At 36.6% G+C, this 18,597-nt stretch overlaps 1 non-coding gene across 1 annotated transcript; it reads right to left on the bottom strand.

Moving 5' to 3' along the window:
- Nucleotides 1–2,651: 2,651 nt before the first annotated feature.
- On the bottom strand, nt 2,652–2,758 carry LOC121228737 (small nucleolar RNA R71). Its single transcript, XR_005926312.1, has one exon. It is a non-coding gene; the product is annotated as a small nucleolar RNA R71 (small nucleolar RNA).
- Between the last annotated feature and the right edge of the window lie 15,839 nt (nt 2,759–18,597).

Raw genomic sequence — 18,597 nt, 5'->3', positions numbered from 1 at the left:
AATTTTTACTCCCTTCTCATCCCACCTCCCATCTATCCCAAACCCACCCCCCTAATTTTTTTTAATATTTTCCCTCCAAAATTTTACTCTTCCCTCAAACTTTTATTACCTAAAACTTTTTATTTTCCCCCTAAACTTTTACTTCTCACCTTTTATTCTCAAATAAAAAATCAAAATTATCCAAAAAAAAATACTAAACATAAATAGTAATAATTTTATTTATACCTACTATTTATATTATTAAATTAAGTTTCATATTTTATATTATTTATATTATTGAATTGTTTAGTCATATTGAATATTTATATTAAAATTGAATTATTAATTATGCCATAAAAAATTGGATTAAAATTTTATATTGGTATCAATTTCACATTTTATCTTTAAAATAACTTTTATTAAAAAATCACATTTTTACATTTAATATATTTTTTAATTCCAAAATACATAGTGACAAGAATTTGAAGATAACTGAAACAACTAAGCAAGCAAAGAAGCTAACCCGTATATAAAAGATTAATTAATAAATTATGAGGTGATGTAAGTTAATAAAAATTTTGATTAAGGTGGACAAATTTTATTACAATGGGTGACAGTGGTTATTGATAAACCATAATATATACATATTTTTACCCTATGCTTGGCTTTATGGATGATTTTTTTCCTTGGTTTCATTAAATTCGATGCTCCTAATCCTTTAAATTCATGTTTTATACTTAGGCGAGCATAGGAAGGCAAAAATAGCAAGAAACGCGCCAAAAGCAGACAAAATGGGCCTAATTCAGTGTTTCACATGGCCTAGGCACTTCCACACGGGTAATCCACACGCCCGTGTAATACACAAGGGCAGACCACACGCCCGTGTGTCATGGCCGTGTCGACTAAAAACCAACTCAGAATTACACACAGCCTGAACACCTTCACACGGGCGTGGCACACACCCTGTCAAGCCAAAGTCTAATTCTATTCGGAAAAGCCAATTTTGGGCTATTTTGGGCATTCCAAGGTCTATATAAACACCCTAGAAGAGGATCAAGGGGGACATGGAGAATAGAAGGCAGAAAATACTCAAGAACAACCATCGGGATCAACTCAGAAGGAGGATTTACAACAAGACTGAAGATTTCCATCCAATTTCCTAGAAGTTCTTTAGGTTTCTTTATGTTTTATTGTTTTCTAATTTTTGAGATGTTTTCCATTATTATGAACTAAACTCCCTAAATACCTAAGGGAGATGAAACCTAGGACGAATCTTATTACTAATTGAGTTATATGATAAATACTTGTTCTTATTCTTAATTGTGAGTTTAACCCTTGTTTTAATATTCTAGGATATTAATTCAAGTTTTTGATGTGCTTATTTAGTGCAGGAAAAGTCCCTGTTTAAGGGTAGGTCATTCATAATTAAGCGGAGTTGCATGCAATCCTAGAGATAGGACAACATAAATCTGCCAGATTAGAGTCAAATCTAATAAGGGAATCTATAGATCGAGTTAATGTGACAATAGGAGTTTTAATTAGAAAGAGACTTCGATTAACCAACCTAGAGTCAGTTGTTTTTAGTCTCGGGAGATATATTAACATAAATTAGGGATTTTTACTGATTAAGTCAAGTGAATAAATCGTCTAATTCAAAGGTAATAAGTGAAGTCTAGGTGGATTCTTCCTTAGGTATTGTGTTCTCCATCAGTTTTTCAAAATTATTTTCCAACTTCAATCTCTGTCGTAATCTTAGTTAATTAGATAATTAGTGTTAGTTTAAAAACATTCTCTTAATTTTTAGGCTAGATAATAAAAAGATAGTAATGACTAGTACTTTTAGTCCTCGTAGATACGATATTTTCGGTCTCATCATAACTATACTACTGTTCGATAGGTGCGCTTGCCTTAGTCGAATTTTCAGTTAGTTTTACGACAATCAAGGTTTTAGCACCGTTTCCGGGGACTAAGATATTAGGAACGCTTAATTTTTATTATTTTAGCCATTCTTTATTTTTATTACAATTTAATTTTGTTTTTTATATTTACTAAATTTTCTTTTCTTTACTTCTGGTAGGTTTTTATAGTTTATGACTAGAAGAAACCCGTCAGGACCTCTACTTTTTTATAGCGAAATCGAAAGCACAGCTCGTAGAAACTGAAGAGAAATAAGGCGAAGCCTACAATACATAGAGGAAGAGCGAGAGGCCGATATCCATACCACAACCGAGGAGATGACTGATAATCAAAATAATCTGTTACCTCCTGTGGTTGCTGCAAATCCAGTAAATCAGAATCCTGCTCCTCGTACTATGTATGATTATGTTAAACCTACTTTAATAGGAACTGAATCGAGTATAGTTAGAGCTACTATCGCCGCAAATAATTTTAAACTGAAACCTAACACTATTCAAATGATATAACAGTTTGTTCAGTTTGATGGTTTGTAGGACGAGGATCCAAACACTCATTTAGCAAATTTTCTGGATTTTTGCGACAATTTTAAAATCAAAGGCATTTCTGACGATGCCATTCGTCTTCGGTTGTTTCCATTCTCATTGAGGAATAAGGCTAAACAGTGGTTGAACTCGTTACCGCCAGGGTTAATCACCACTTGGGAACAAATGACCAAAAAATTTTTGCTTAAATATTTTCCGCCGACTAAAACGGCTAAATTAAGGAATGATATCTCTTCTTTTGTGCAGATGGATTTAGAAACACTTTATGATGCATGGGAGAGATACAAAGATCTATTGAGAAGGTGCCCTCACCATGGATTACCCCTTTGGCTACAAGTTCAAACTTTCCATAACGGTTTGAATCCCTCGACTAGACAAATGATTGATGCAGCCGCCGGTGGAACTTTAAACAACAAAACACCTGAAGAGGTGTACGAATTTATTGAAGCGATGTCACTGAATAACTATCAGTGAAAAGTCATGAGAATGAAGCCGACAAAAGTGCTGGTGTTTTCAGCCTCGACGCAGCCACTATGCTATCTAACCAGGTAGAACTTTTAAATAAAAAAATTGATGGTTTGTATGGTTTGAGGTGTGATTCAAATAGAGGAGGAGTGCACAACACAGATTATCCATTCGTTAACCCTGGCACCGATGACGAACAAGTCCAATATATGGGTAATAATTCTAGACCTCAAAATAATCCATATAGTAACACTTATAATGCAGGTTGGAGGAACCATCCCAATTTCTCATGGGGTGGTCAAGGAAATCAAATACCACAACATCCTCTAGGTTTTCAACGACCACCTTACCAACAAGAGAAGAAACCAAACTTCGAAGAGATGCTCACAAAATTTATCTCGGTGTCAAAAACTCGTTTTTAGAATATCGAAACAGCACTTAAGAATCAACAAGCATCGATTCAAGGGCTCGAAACTCAAATAGGACAGCTTGCTAAGTTGATTTCTGAACGACCATAAGGTAACTTGCCAGGTAACACTGAAACTAACCCAAAAGAACAGCTTCATGCGATTACTATTCAAGATGAAGAAGGGTTAGTTGAACCAGAACCATAACCGAAGTAGGGACTTGTGGTAGGTAAAGGTAAGGATGAGGTGAACCACAGTAAGCAGAAACTGGTAAGCAAAGAGTATAAACCTCGAACCACAGTAAGCAGAAACTGGTAAGCAAAGAGTATAAACCTCGTGTGTTATACCCCAATGCGACAAGGAAAGACCACACAGACGAACAATTCGATAAACTCCTTAAAGACCACACACATGGGCATGTCCTAGGCTGTGTGAAAACTGGAGCAAAATTTTTAAATTTTTAACAAGTCAGAGAGGTACACGGGCAAGGCACACGGCCATGTGTTCGGACACACAGGCGTGTGGGATACCACACGGGCATGGGAGAAGCGAACAACGAAGAACACGATCGTGTAAACCACACGGCATAGACACACAGGTGTGTCCCCAAGCCGTGTGACGATTGGGCATTGAATTTTCACGACAAACACGGGCTAAACTCGAGCTACACGGGCGTGTGACACGGCCGTGTGGCCCAACACGGGCTTCACATACTGTGTCCCCTTTTTAACACTCAAAGACTAACATTTCCTTCACTTTTGTCTTCTTCCTCAAAGCCTCCCCTTAGCCGTTGTAGCCATCAAACCCCCCCACGCCCGTGCCCCCAACGCCAATCGCACCAGCAGCAGCCTCCCTCGCCGGCCGACCCCCTTCCCCCTTCCCCCTTCCCCCTTCCCTTTCTTTTCTCTGCCTTTCTTCCTCATCTTTTCTTCTATTCCCTTCCCTTTCTTTTCCCCTTTCATCATCTTCTTCTACCCCCAAGCTTCCACCTCCATCACACGTGCACACCAGCTCCGTCCACCTCCGTCCGCACCTCCGACCATTGATCGTCGTTTCCTCTTTCACTCTCACCTCTATTTTATCCCATTTTACTTATTTACTCGTTTATTTCTTTATTTTTTTGTTATATCTTAATTGTTATTTCATTTTGAGCTTAGTATATTTTTCGTTAATTATTTGTTTTTGATAGTCTTCATTATTATTACTGTTACTATTTGGAATTATTATGATTTTATTATTATTATTATTAGTACTTTGTTTTAGTTTTCTGGCTTTTTCAAATGTTGCTTTAGCCTATTTTATTATTATTAATACCTATATTCTCCTATATTTGCATCCATCTATTTAGTTAGATGTTGTCTTATTCCTTACTGCTATTGCTATGTCCCTATTATTCTAGTCTTTACTTTCATTAGTGTTAGGGTATACACCTTTTAAGACTATAGTTTTATTTTTACTTAGATTCTATTTTTTTTCTTTGTCTTGTAGTTAAATACTTGGTGCTATTTGACTTCTGTTATTTTTAGGAACACCATGAAAAACACACGAGGCAAGAAGATTGCCGCCCCCGCTTCAAAAAAGCGAAAGGGTCCTGCACAACCTCCTCGACCTCGACTGAAGCTCGTCACCTGCTGCTTCGATTTTCCTCTAGCTCACAAGATGATTTGTTTCAGCTTTTGCGCCTGCGACCACTAGGTGTGGGCCGTTGTATTGATTGGGCCGCTTTAGAGGAGGTTCAACTTGCCCACATTGTTCGATTCCATCTCGCCACTGCCCCGTGGGATCGGTTCTTTTTTATTATCAAGCCCACCTATTCGGAGCTTACCTTGGAGTTTTGCACTACTTTCCATCTACAACATTGATGAATACCCATGACGAGGTTGGTACTATTATTTTTAGACTGGGTTGACTCGTACGATACATGAGTGTACTAGAGTTTGGAGTTGCTTTAGGCCTTTACACGGAGGAGTTTATGGCTTCCGAGAATTTTTTACATCTTCACTGTTACATACAATACTCACCTTCCTACTATTGGACCGACCTTATGACGAGTACTGTTTCCTATGACGCAAGTCGCTCAAAGGTGACTTCTCTTCCCCCAGCACTACGCTACATCCATGCTATTTTGGCTCATACATTGACTGGGAGGAGAGAGAGCACCGACGTCGTTAGCACCACCGATGCTTACTTCTTATGGAGCATGGCGACTGGTCATGTGTTTGATTTAGCATATTTTATCGCCCACGCTTTTCGCCACCAGACAGACCACCAATAGAGGGCCCCATTTGCCTTGGCCCCTACGTTACTCACCTCGCTTGAGACTTCGGCCTCTTCGACACTCCAGAGATGTCATCGACACTCACACTAGTAGGCTAGATGTCTCATCAGGAAATTTCTAGTATGATCCACATGAGGATGATGAGCAACGCCGTGGATTCGACCCTCCTCAGTATAGACTCGTTCACTCCGATGACCAGGATGAGCCAGAGGATATTACTGATGATGTCCCTCCCTTTCATGAGGACCCACCTCTACCTCCACCAGCATCACAAAGTCACTGCCCCACTGCTACCACTTTGACAGATATATCCAAGCGACTCACTCACTTTGAGCAGTAATGTTTTGAGTGGTTCGACAGCATCGATGCCACTCTTCGACAGATTTGCCACCACCTCCACATCTCTCATTTGGCACCGATGACCACTAGGCATCTGATGATGAGGACCTTTGAGTCCATATATTTTATTATTATTATTATTAATTTTAATTTTCCTTTTATTTATTTTTGATGACTTATGTTTTATATTTTGAACTATATTTATCTTTATAGTTATTATTGAGTATGTAACATCCTGATTTTCGGGTTTTTTGCGATTCTTGATATTTTAAGTAAGTTTCTAAAATTTGGTATGTGATTATGGAATTCATAATTTGGGTATGTAAATGGGCTTATGGAAGGCCCATAAGTTGGTCAAAACCCGGTAGAATTTTTAAATTTTGGACTTAGGAGTTAGGGGTTCTGGCTAGGTGCCTTTATATAAAGTTGTGGGTAAAATGTATCACAAAAAGAGCGTTAGTAAAGTGGCAAGGGTGACGCCACTAAGCTCCTAAAAAGGTGGCGTGTGGAGCATAGGGGAAGACCTGGGATCGATTCCCTGTGATGGCAAAAATAATGCTAATTTTTATGCTCTGTGCATACAAGAGTTGTAGCTGAATGGAACTCTTTAAAGGAGAATTTGAATCAGTCAAATGCATGGATTAAAGAGGGATAAGGGGAGAGATTTTAGGGATTTGATATGAAGATAGAGTTGGCCGAATAAGGGAGATTGGAGGGCGGAGTTTCGGCAGAGAGGTTTAGTTAGGGATTTGCGGCACTTAGGTATTTTTTTGCCGTTTTCTCCCTGGAGGATTAGTCTTTTTCTCTCTTTTTCTTTTGCAGCCGAATCTACCATCTCTTCTTCCATCTTTTCTTCCTTCTCCTTCTTTCAAACCAGCCCACTATTTCCCTCCATTCACCATTGTTTCTTCCCTTTACCTCTACTTCTGCCGAAATACCGCAAAAGCTGAAATCAGTGAAGATAGGGGGTGCCGATTCTTTGTGACCAGCAACCTTTTCTTTCCTTTTCAATTGTTGGTGTTCAATTCCTTTACCTTTTAGGCGTACGGATTCAAGAGAAGAAAGACTGTGGTAAGTGCTCAAACTCTAAATGACTCCTAGAGTAACTGATGGCAAAAGCCGAAACCCTATAATTTAGGGAGGTGGCCGAATATGGGTATAGGTTTTTGGGGTTCTTCTTTTAATATTTTTATGATTTCTATAGTGGAGGAGTAGCAAGGCGTAGTGTCGACTTGAATCAGCTTGGATCTCCGGAGTGGCTAGATCTAGTCAATCAATATCGGCAAGGTAAGGTTCTTAAGGCCATTTTGGATGGTGGCCGAATGTGTAAGTACTAATATAAGATGGTTCTTGTTTTGGGTCAATTAATGGAAGCTGATTTATTAATGGTACAATATAGGAGAAATCGTGTAGGAGATCTCGTCGAGGAATATCGCCAAATAGGTGTGTAACGAACCCTTTTCATAGCTTAAAGCGATAAATGCCGAAAAGCCGAAATGCCGAAATTCTGGCATTTCGAGGACTTGTGAGCAAGCGAACGCTCACTAGTTAGTTAGAATCGATGAGATGATGATTGAGAATAATGGAAACGGTAAGAATGTGATTTTTTGCGTTCTCGATAAGTTGGGCCTCGAGGGGCCGAAGTGGGGCCTATTGGGCTTTCGGGCCCATTTGGGTAAAATTGGTAGAAAAGGAGAACCTGTTAAATTACGCATCGTGACTGATAAAACCGTTATGGAATATAGGCTAAATGGGCCTAGATGACGAAATTGGCTAAGTAGGGCCTATTAGAGGTTTTTAGGCCCAATAACTCAATTTCGCTAAAAATGGGCCAGACTCACTGTTTGCACACATGAATTGTTAGTAACCATTAATGAACATAGAAACCCTAATTTTCGATAAAATTACAGAATTACCCTTATAATATGAAAATGACCGTTTTGCCCCTAGGTAAAAATGACCATTATACCCCTAGGGTTTATATATGAATTTAATACATGGGATTTTGATAAACTTGGTATGTATGATATGCATATGACATGTATGATATGCACATGATATGTATGATATGCACATGATGTATTCGTAAATGCATTGGGTTGGGTTTTTATATGGATGGAGGAAGTGTAAAAGGGCTTATGCCCCAGTTATTAAAAGGGCTTATGCCCCAGTTATTAAAAGGGCTTTGCCCCAGTTATTAAAAGAGGCTAGGCCTCCAATTATATGATAAAGCAGCTATGCTGTCAATGGAGAGTTATGGCGGGGTGGGTCTAGTTAATCCCCACATGGTGTGTTGGTTGGTACGGGTGGAGAGTAGCGGATGGTGGGTTGAGTAGTCTCCCCAAATGGGCTTGCATTCTCTCATTGACATTACATGTGATATTGAAATGGGCCTATGGGCCATACCGTTTACAGTAAAGGCTTCGGCCCAGTAATATGAAATATGAAAAGGCTTCGGCCCAGTGTTATGAAATATGAAATATGAAAAGGGCTACGGCCCAGTACATGTTGAGATTGGATTTGGACTTAGGCCCAACAGGCTGTTATTGTTTTGGGCTCTGAAAGGGGCTTGTTGCACACTGAGTTTCCAAACTCACCCCCTTTCCTTAACCTTGCAGGTGAGCCTTGATGTGGGGACTTGGGCTGGAGGGGATTCAGAGTAGCCACGGTGATCGCTTTTGGACTTTTAAATAAGCATTGGTTTTTTATTAAATTTTCTTTAATTATTATTTATTTTTGGGTTGTAATAAGGCCATTTTAACTTTCCTTTTATTTCTTTTCGGGATTATTTTATTTTTAATAACTTTAAACCTGGTTGATAATTATTCAAATGGGTGTTTTCAAAATGATACTTGATTTCAAAATATCTCAATGCCACGATTAATCGATTTATCAAAGACGTTCGCTTAAACAAATTTAAACTCGATATAACAAAGTGTGGTTATGGTTGTGGACATGTCTAGGATTGGATCCAATCAAAGAGCTTGGTATTTAAGCAGCCTTCATGGCTCACCTCTTCTGTCTCGGATACCTACCTGGTGCCCAGCTTCCATACACTTTGTTAACTCACAAAAGTCGTTTTTTTAAAAGCACTAAAACGAAACATGGATTTTTAACTTCAATGTGGCACGTCAGATTCAGCCATAACGTCTGGACCGGGTTTGGGGTGTTACAGAGTACTCCCTTAATTCTCTTCCACAGTTGTGTTTATTTTCTTATTAGTAACTCAGAATCATGCCTTTCAATGGCTTTATTTACAATTCTCGCTTTCGCTATTTCAAGAATTTCATCCAAATATTCAGGGCAGTTTCGCTTCTCTCCCTCTCTTATGATATTATGTTTATATTGTTATTATTTATCTTTGTACATTGAGAATAATGCACGTCTTAAGTGTGGGGAGGTTATTTATATGTTTATTAGAAAATCTCTAAATTTTATCTCGTTCTCAAATGATTTTCTCATATTATTATTAGAGTGAATTCTGATTAATTTATAATTTTTGATATGTTTTGAATTAAATCATAGGTAATTGTGCATTTTTTGGTTAACCTTAAGACATTAGAGAATCAAGTATGATAAGTGGACTTTTGAGAATTAAAATTGCTAGGTTTTTTCCCTAAATCGAGGTATTATCTTGAAGTTTTGAATTCATCGGATTGACATCAAAAGCCATAAGTTTTTGTGAGATCTTGAGCCTTTTGGAGCATATATCCTTTCTTGCTCACTTTTATTGTTGCTTATGAGTGTGTCAATACTGATTTGTTTTTCTAGAACTTGCTTCGATTATACATGTCGAGACCACACCATTGATTTGATATACCGAGATGATAAAGGCACTTAGGTTTTAACCCACCTACCCCATAAAAAGTCTACCCACACAATTGACCCTTAATAGACCTCTTTGAGCCTTAACCATTGTTTCTTGATTTCCCTCCTTAATGTTAACCCACAACTTAACCCTTTTTGATTCATTAAGAATTTCTCCCTTTTCATCGACTCCTTTTAATCGAGATTTGATTTGATTAGTTACCTAACTAATGTTCGTTCATTCTAGTTGCTGGATTATTTCTTATCATGTACTTTCTATTATTATACTTGTTCTTATTCTTAAAAAAAACCGTATATTTATATTCATTCAATTACATATTGTTCTAAAGAGTTTGTATAAGTTAAAATCATTATATTGAGAGAAAAGCTCACTTCATTAGCTTTGGGTAGTGTTAATTCTGGCACTTGCTTGTAATTTAGTGATAGCTTTATTTTTTTAAGTTTCGTAATTTATTAAATTAATCTCGATTCTAACCCTCTTTCTCAGCCTTTATCCCCACATTTAACCCAAGCCCCATTACAACCCTGTTGAAGACCTTTTGATTTGTGTATCATCTCATTTATAGTGGTGGAGATTTGATTTTCATGCAAGCCTATGGTAATAACTTTTATGTTTGACTATTGAGTGCTTAATTATTGAACCTTAAACACTTCGAGTGATTTGAGTGAATCTTTAGTGAAGATGTCAACTCTTGTCCATTTGGAATTAGAGGTGATTACTTAGATAAAGGAGGATACCTATGATTTTATGATTAAAATGCTCAACTTGGATTGTTTGAACGTTAATGTTCTTTTAGTTAAGCTCTCAATGTATGATTACTTAGGGATTACTTCGAAACATTATTAATGAGAATTATAAGTTGAGAAGGATTTATTTTAATGGAGAGTTGAGGATTTTGCTTGAGGACATGCAAATGCTTAAGTATGGGGATATTTGATAAACCATAATATATACATATTTTTACCCCATGCTTGGCATATTTATAGATGATTTTTTCCTTGGTTTCATTGAATTCGATGCTCCTAATCCTTTAAATTCATGTTTTATACTTAGGCGAGTATAAGAACGCGAGAAGAGTAAGAAACGGGCCAAAAATAGAAAAAAAAAAGCCTAATTCAGTGTTTCACACGGCTTAGGCACTTCCACACAGGTAATCCACACGCCCGTGTGTCATTGCCGTGTTGACTAAAAACCAACTCAGAATTACACACGGCCTGAACACCTTCACATGGGCGTGGTACATGGCCTTGTCCCTGTCGAGCCAAAGTCTAATTCTATTCGGAGAAGGCCAATTTTGGGCTATTTTGGGCATTCCAAGGTCTATATAAACACCCTAAAAGAGGATCAAGGAGGACACGAAGAATAGAAGGCAGAAAATACTGAAGAATAGCCATCGGGATCAGCTCAGAAGGAGGATCTACATCAAGACTGAAGATTTCCATCAATTTCCTAGAAGTTCTTTGGGTTTCTTTATGTTTCATTGTTTTCCAATTTTTGAGATGTTTTCCATTATTATGAACTAAACTCCCTAAATACCTAAAGGAGATGAAACCTAGGACGAATCTTATTACTAATTGAGTTATATGATAAATACTTGTTCTTATTCTTAATTGTGAGTTTAACCCTTGTTTTAATATTCTAGGATATTAATTTAGGTTTTTGATGTGCTTATTCAGCGGAGGAAAAGTCCCTGTTTAAGAGTAGATCATTCATAATTAAGCGGAGTTGCATGCAATCCTAGAGATAGGACGACATAAATCTGCTGGATTAGAGTCAAATCTAATAAGGGAATCCATAAATCAAGTTAATGCGACAATAGGGGTTTTAATTAGAAAGAGATTTCAATTAATCAACCTAGAGTTAGTTTTTTTAGTCTCGAGAGAGATATTAACATAAACCAGGGATTTATACGGATTAAGTCAAGTGAATAAATTGCCTAATTCAAAGGTAATAAGTGAAGTCTAGGTGGATTATTCCTTGGGTATTGTCTTCTCCATCAGTTTTCCAAAATTATTTTCCAACTTTAATATCTGCCGCAATCTTAGTTAATTAGATAATTAGTGTTAGTTTAAAAAAATTCTCTTAATTGTTAGGCTAGATAATAAAAAGATAGTAATTACTAGTACTTTTAGTCCTTGTGGATACGATATTTTCGATCTCATCATAACTATACTACTGTTCGATAGGTGCGCTTGCCTTAGTCGAATTTTTAGTTTGTTTTACGACCATCAGTTACAAGGACCTAATTTTTTTTAAAATTTTACTCAAAAAAATATATTAGATTCGATTCGATTCAAATTCCATCTCATTCAACTTGATTCAAGAAAATTTCAAATCAAATTAGGATGATAAAATATGATTCGTCAACTCGATTAACTCAAAATTTTTGCATTCGATTCGATTCGATCGAACGCTCACCCCTAGTTGTCATAAGTGGACAGCAAATCATGGCCAAGTTTCCAACTAAAAAATTTGATCTTAGGAAACATGTTCAATTTCCAGATTATTTTCCAAAAAATTCTATGGGAATCGAACCCAATTCTCTTAAGTAAAGACTTGGAGTAAGTTGACTTTGACGTGTAAATCCTATGCGTATTATGAAACTAGATTCTACCATATTTAATGCCATTATGAGAAATAAGGATATTGCATATTTGATCCCCCAACATATGGCCATATAACTTGTAAAACCCCTAACCCAAATTCGTCGCCAGAATAGGGTTACAGAGCATTACCAAAATTTATAAATCAAACAAAAAGAAAATGTAAACATTTCATATAATATATCATTCATGTCAAGAACCAATAAAAATCATACATATTGTCCCTTATATGAGCCCTCGAGGCTCAAATCACGCATCAGAAACAAATAAGGACTAAATAAGAAACTCAAAAAATTTCTAAAAAACATTTAATATTTTTAACACTACAAGGGTCACACGCCCGTGTGGTTAGGCCGTGTGGCTCACACGGTCAAGGGACACACCCGTGTTTCAGACCGTGTGCAAAATTATGGGTTTACTGACTTGGATCACATGGCCGAGCTACACACCTGTGTGCTAGGTCGTGTGAGCATACTGACTTGTAATATTAAGGTGCAGGGGTCACACGGTCAAGCCACACACTCGTGTGCTAGGCCATGTGAAAAATTTAAGTATACTGACTTATGCAAATTAAAAGATACAGGGGACACACAACTATGTCACCTGGCCATGTGTCATACATGATTGAGACACGTCTGTGTTTCTGCCTGTGTGGATGAAAATAAGCCGTTTTACAAGCCGTATTTCTCACCCAAATTTTGTGTCAACCTACAATCAACTTTTTGCATATCTACAAACCATAATTAGACATAAAAACAAGTCAAAATCAAGCTTTAAACATATAATATTGTTACTTACAATCAATATGCTTTTAGGCACCTCAGATATCAGATTATAACAGGTATATTCATATTTTCAATATATTCATATGTATAACTATCTTATATGCATATTTGTACCTAAAGTTTACCAGGCTAATTTGCATTATTTCTAACCAAGTCACTTACCTACCAAAACTTACCATTTGATGCCCAAAATGTAATTCAAATACTAATACATTTAGTTATATATGTACCTTACATATCATAATACCGATTCATGATCAATTCATTGCATCCCAAAACACATGTATATAAATGCACTTTCATCTAACATTTTACCTTTCACCATAAAACCATAAACCAAACCACACATCAACCATTTATGACAAATATTCACCAAACCAATATGTGACAAAACACAAGCCAAATAAGTGGCTAATATTAACAAAACTCATATAGGCCAACATTAACCAGAATATCTATACATGACATTATAACCAAATCAAAACATTTAAAAATACCGATAGAATCGATAGATAGTGTGATATAACTCCGACAAAATTTTAACCCGATCGAGCTTCTGATAATCTGAAAAGGAAAGGAAAATAACTACGTAAGCAACGAATGCTTAGTAAGCTCGTATAAACTTTAATCATATTAATTCATTTCAAATATGAAATGTATACGTATCAAGAAAAACACAATATTGATACCACAATACTCATAAAGCTATATTCATCAATTCACAGGGTGAATAAATCCACAGTATCACATGTACATTGTAACATCCCAAAATAGGGCCCAGTCGGAACAGTGGTTTCGGGACCACAAATCCGACCTTGAAATATTTATTTTATGCTTATTATGAGGTATAGAATATGAAAATATGCATGTGTTAAAGTTTCATGAAGAAATTCTATGAGTAAGGTGTCTAATTGGAAAATAAGGACCAAATTGAATAAATTGCAAAACTTGGATTTTAGAAGCAATTTGTATGAAATTTCTTTAGATTATTAGTTATAAGTCCTTAAAGATAAATTTTCCAAATTTTTAAGTTTTGGACAAAAATGGTCATGTATGGATAAAATTTGAAAGAAATGGCTTAAGGGCATTTTGGTCATTTGGATAATTAACGAAATAAAATGGGAAAATGAAGGCAAAAATCAGCCATTCTTCTCCCTCATCCAGCCAAATTTCTCAAGCCCTCCATATCTAGGGTTTTCAATATTTTCAAGCTCAATAGTAAGTACTCTCTAAGCCCGTTTTTAATGTTCTTTGTATTTTTGAAATCTCGGTAGCTTACTCTTTCCATTTCTACCCATATTTTGAGTTAGGGTTCATGTTTTCAAAGTGACCCATGTGTGACATGTTTATTGTTTGATGTTTTATGGAGGAATATGAAAGTTGGATGTGTGTTAAACATATTTTTCTAGGTGATTTACATGAAAAACCCCTAAAAGGACCATTTTGCAAAAGGTGTGAAATATGTGGTAGAAATGTGAAATAATGGAAAAATGTGGGCTGCCATAAGAGGAAAGAACGTTCGGCTAGACTTGGTAATGTAGAAAATTCATGCATTTCATTATACGAGCCTAGGGACCAAATCGTAAATAATGTGAAAGGTTAGGGGAAAAATGGTTATTTTGTCCGAGGGTGAAATTTAGACTCGAAAAGAATAATGTGAGATATTGATAATTCATTTTTATTGTTATAGACCACGAGGAACAAATTCCGAAGGTCGATCGAGGAAAATGAAAGGTTTTAGAATAACCGAGACGCAAAATCGAAACGGATACCAGGTAAGTTCGAATAACTTTAAGTAAACTATTAATATGCCTAATTACATGTGTTATGAATGCATGATATTTGGTTATAATGATGGCATGAAAATCCATGAAATATGTTAATAATAATGATATGATAATAAATGTCTCGGTTGAAGTAAAAAGGGGAATTCGATGGATAAACCATGGCTTACATGACTTGTAAAACCCCGAACCCGAGACCGACACCGGAGTCGAACACGAGATGTTAACAGACTTTAAACCCTTTATAAAAATATTTCTCAGACACTGCCAATCTGTGTACTAGTCGCTTTAAAAATCATATCTTGAGTTTCACAACTCGAAAATCGGTTTCGTGATTTTTCCCTGAAACTAGACTCATATTCCCATCTACATATTTTTTTGTAGAATTTTTGGTCGGGCCAATTAGTACAGTTTATTAGTCAAAGTCTCCCATGTTACAGGGTTCGACTACACTGACCTTTGCGCATTACGACCTGGATATCTCCCTGCACAGAGCTTCAATACTGATGCCGTTTGTTTCTATAGAAACTAGACTCAGAGAGGAATCTATCCATATATGGTATGACTCCTAATTGTCTCTGGTTAATCTATAATGAATTTCCAAAGTCGGAACAGGGAATCCAGAAACCGTTCTGGCCCTGTCTCACGAGAACCTGAATATCTCTTAACATACTGTCCATATGATCTTTTCGTTGCTTCTATATGAAAATATACTCATCGAACTTCGAATACATAATTTATTCATCAATTTATTCCACTCCTACTATTTTTAGTGATTTTTCAATCTCACGTCACTGCTGCTGCCAGCATCTGTTACGAAAGCAACTATGCCCATTTCGTGATTTCTCCTTGATCTAACTAGTAATTCGTCATACATATCACAAATTATGATCATGACTAGCCATGCCAAAGGCTAATCATTGTCAAACATCCCCCTACTACACTATTGCCATATCATGAATTTTAACACCAAAATAATCAACCATGACATATGGCATAAAAAGGTCGAATTATCAAGGTTTACGACCCAACGTTAGAACCAAATTCAACCGAACATTATGCCATTTTCGCATGGCTAAAAGTTTACATACCAAATTTCAACAAAACATATTAGCCTATACATGCCGAAATTTTCTCCTAAGCCGACTAAGAAGAAAGTACCAAAACTTGCTAGCCGGTGTGATGACTTCGACGACGGCACGATCACGCAAAAAGAGACGAGTCCAAGAAACCTAGAATAGGTGACAAGCAAACACCGAATGAGTATATGACTCAGTAAGCCATAAGCATTCCACAACCATCCATTAATAAAATTATCACAACAGGAAACAATGAAATGAGGTTAAGTACTCCATCCATACCAAACTATACCATAGTTCCTTAAACCCTATGGTTCAATCTCATACCAAGTCCTACATTGGCCTTTCATACATCATTTTATTTTCGTTATAATCATACAATTAAACGAACTTTCACCTATTCCACAATGAACCTTATGTACGTGACTTCAACTATAATCGTCACATAGGTTCAAAACTTACCAAGCTCAACTCCAAATATAAACATAGCGCCTATTAGCCATGAACTCAAGGTACTTACCTTTTCCGCTGTCCAAAATTGACTCGGTAAAGTCGCACCCTTCATGTAAATAATTTATAGAAAATATATATTGGGTTCGCACATATAGTGCTTAATAATCAACCGCGCACACTTAGTGCCATGCACTTTAAACTCACATACTTAGTGCCATGCATTTCAAGTTCGCACACTTACCTTTTCCGCTGTCCCAAATCGACTCGGTAAGGTCGCACCCTTAATGTAAATAATTTATAGAAAATATATATTGGGTTCGCACACATAGTGCTTAATAATCAACCACGCACACTTAGTGCCATGTACTTTAAACTCGCACACTTAGTGCTGTACAATTTAAACCCGCACACTTAGTGCCAATCTCATGACCGTGAACACTTATTGCCCGCACACTTAGTGCCGAAAACCAGCCACTCAATAGGCTTCACTTCCTTTTTACATTCGACAAATTTCATCTCTACTTACATATACATTTGTATACATTTCATCTCATTAAACACAATGGTATAGGTATTACGATCCTTTAAATCAATACCAAAGATATGCTTAATGACTTACTTGTGTTGGGTAAGATGGTTCCAACTCGGCTACTCGATGATCTTTTCTTTGCCTTTGCTCGATTCTCCTCCTTTAACTCCTTGAGCTTAATCAATAAATCAACTAGTTTAACCGCCTTGCTAAATATTTACAATCCAATGACACATGCATATGTATGTTAGTATATTCGGCAGTCACCCTTACTAATCACTCACTTGATCAATTATGGAGAATCAAAGTTAATATCACAATGTGTACCCTATATGGCCCATTATACATAATCAAATTTAACATCATCTATATATTTACTCATATGGCCGAATATACCTAATCATACATACACCTAACCAAAAATAATTTCTAAAATCTTTATATTATTTATACACTAGTAAAGCATCCTCTCCCTTTCCATCAATTTAGCACATGCATTACTCATTAACCTACAAAAATTATATTCGGCCTTAGCACACAACTTGCTAGCCGATTCTTCCCCATCTAGCAACCAATGCACATATGTGCTCACTCAAAATGCTAAAAAAAAAGAGATTCAAGAATCATCAATCCACCATCACATGCATCATTAACAAGCTTCATATTTAGCATGCAATGGCATTAACACAAACTCCACCTAGGCCGAATCTTAACTCATCTTCATGCCTCATCACCACAACATCAAACATCAAAATACCAACCAAGAATGTAACATGCATGGCCGAATATCATCTCCATCATTTAACAAAGTTTGAACCATGGCTAGGTAGATTTCAAACTTACAACTTAAAATATACATGAATCTCAAAGAATAATATCAAACATACCTCAATCTAGTTACATGCATGGCCAAACTTCCTCCTAATTCTCTTCCAAACCAAACATGAAGCAAGAACTCCTTCCTCCTCCCTTAGAATTTTCGGTCAAAAGAGGATGAAAAAGGATGAACAAGTTTTTCTTTTCCTTTCTTTAGCTCACGGCAATGGGGGGGGGAAACAACCACTCATTTTTTTGTTTTTTCCTTTCTTTATTACCCATACTCCTTATTTTATTTTTTTCCTACATACCTCACTAGGCCAACATGTTCCCAACATGTTTTCACCCATAGCATGGCCAACCACTAGCTCAAATTTTGGGTAATTTGACATGCAAACCCATCATTTTCACAACATGCATTAATAGACCATTTTAAATTAGCCTATCATATTTTCACCATGTCTCATATCGATCCCTATTTAATAATTTCTCATACAATTGGCAAAATTGGAGAATGAAACTTCCACATACTCATGTACACACATAATAAGCATAGAATATGGAAATTAATTATTTTTATGACTCGGTTTTGTGGTCTCGAAACCACTTCTCGACTAGGGTAAATTTTGGGCTGTTACATGACTCGAGATCCTGCATGTGTTGCAGAAAAGGAGTTAGCCTGGACGGGTAATTCGTTGATCTCAAATATAGAAAGGATCTAGCCCGGACGGGTGTTCCTTGAGTGATCGAGCCTCCCGAAGAAAATGTGTGCATTATGGATTTAGCCCGGAC

The sequence above is a fragment of the Gossypium hirsutum genome, chromosome A04, assembly GCF_007990345.1.
Source record: "Gossypium hirsutum isolate 1008001.06 chromosome A04, Gossypium_hirsutum_v2.1, whole genome shotgun sequence".
In the NCBI taxonomy this organism is placed as follows: domain Eukaryota; kingdom Viridiplantae; phylum Streptophyta; class Magnoliopsida; order Malvales; family Malvaceae; genus Gossypium; species Gossypium hirsutum.
The sequence above is the reverse complement of the archived record's forward strand: the minus strand, read 5'-3'. Positions and strand labels throughout refer to the sequence as shown.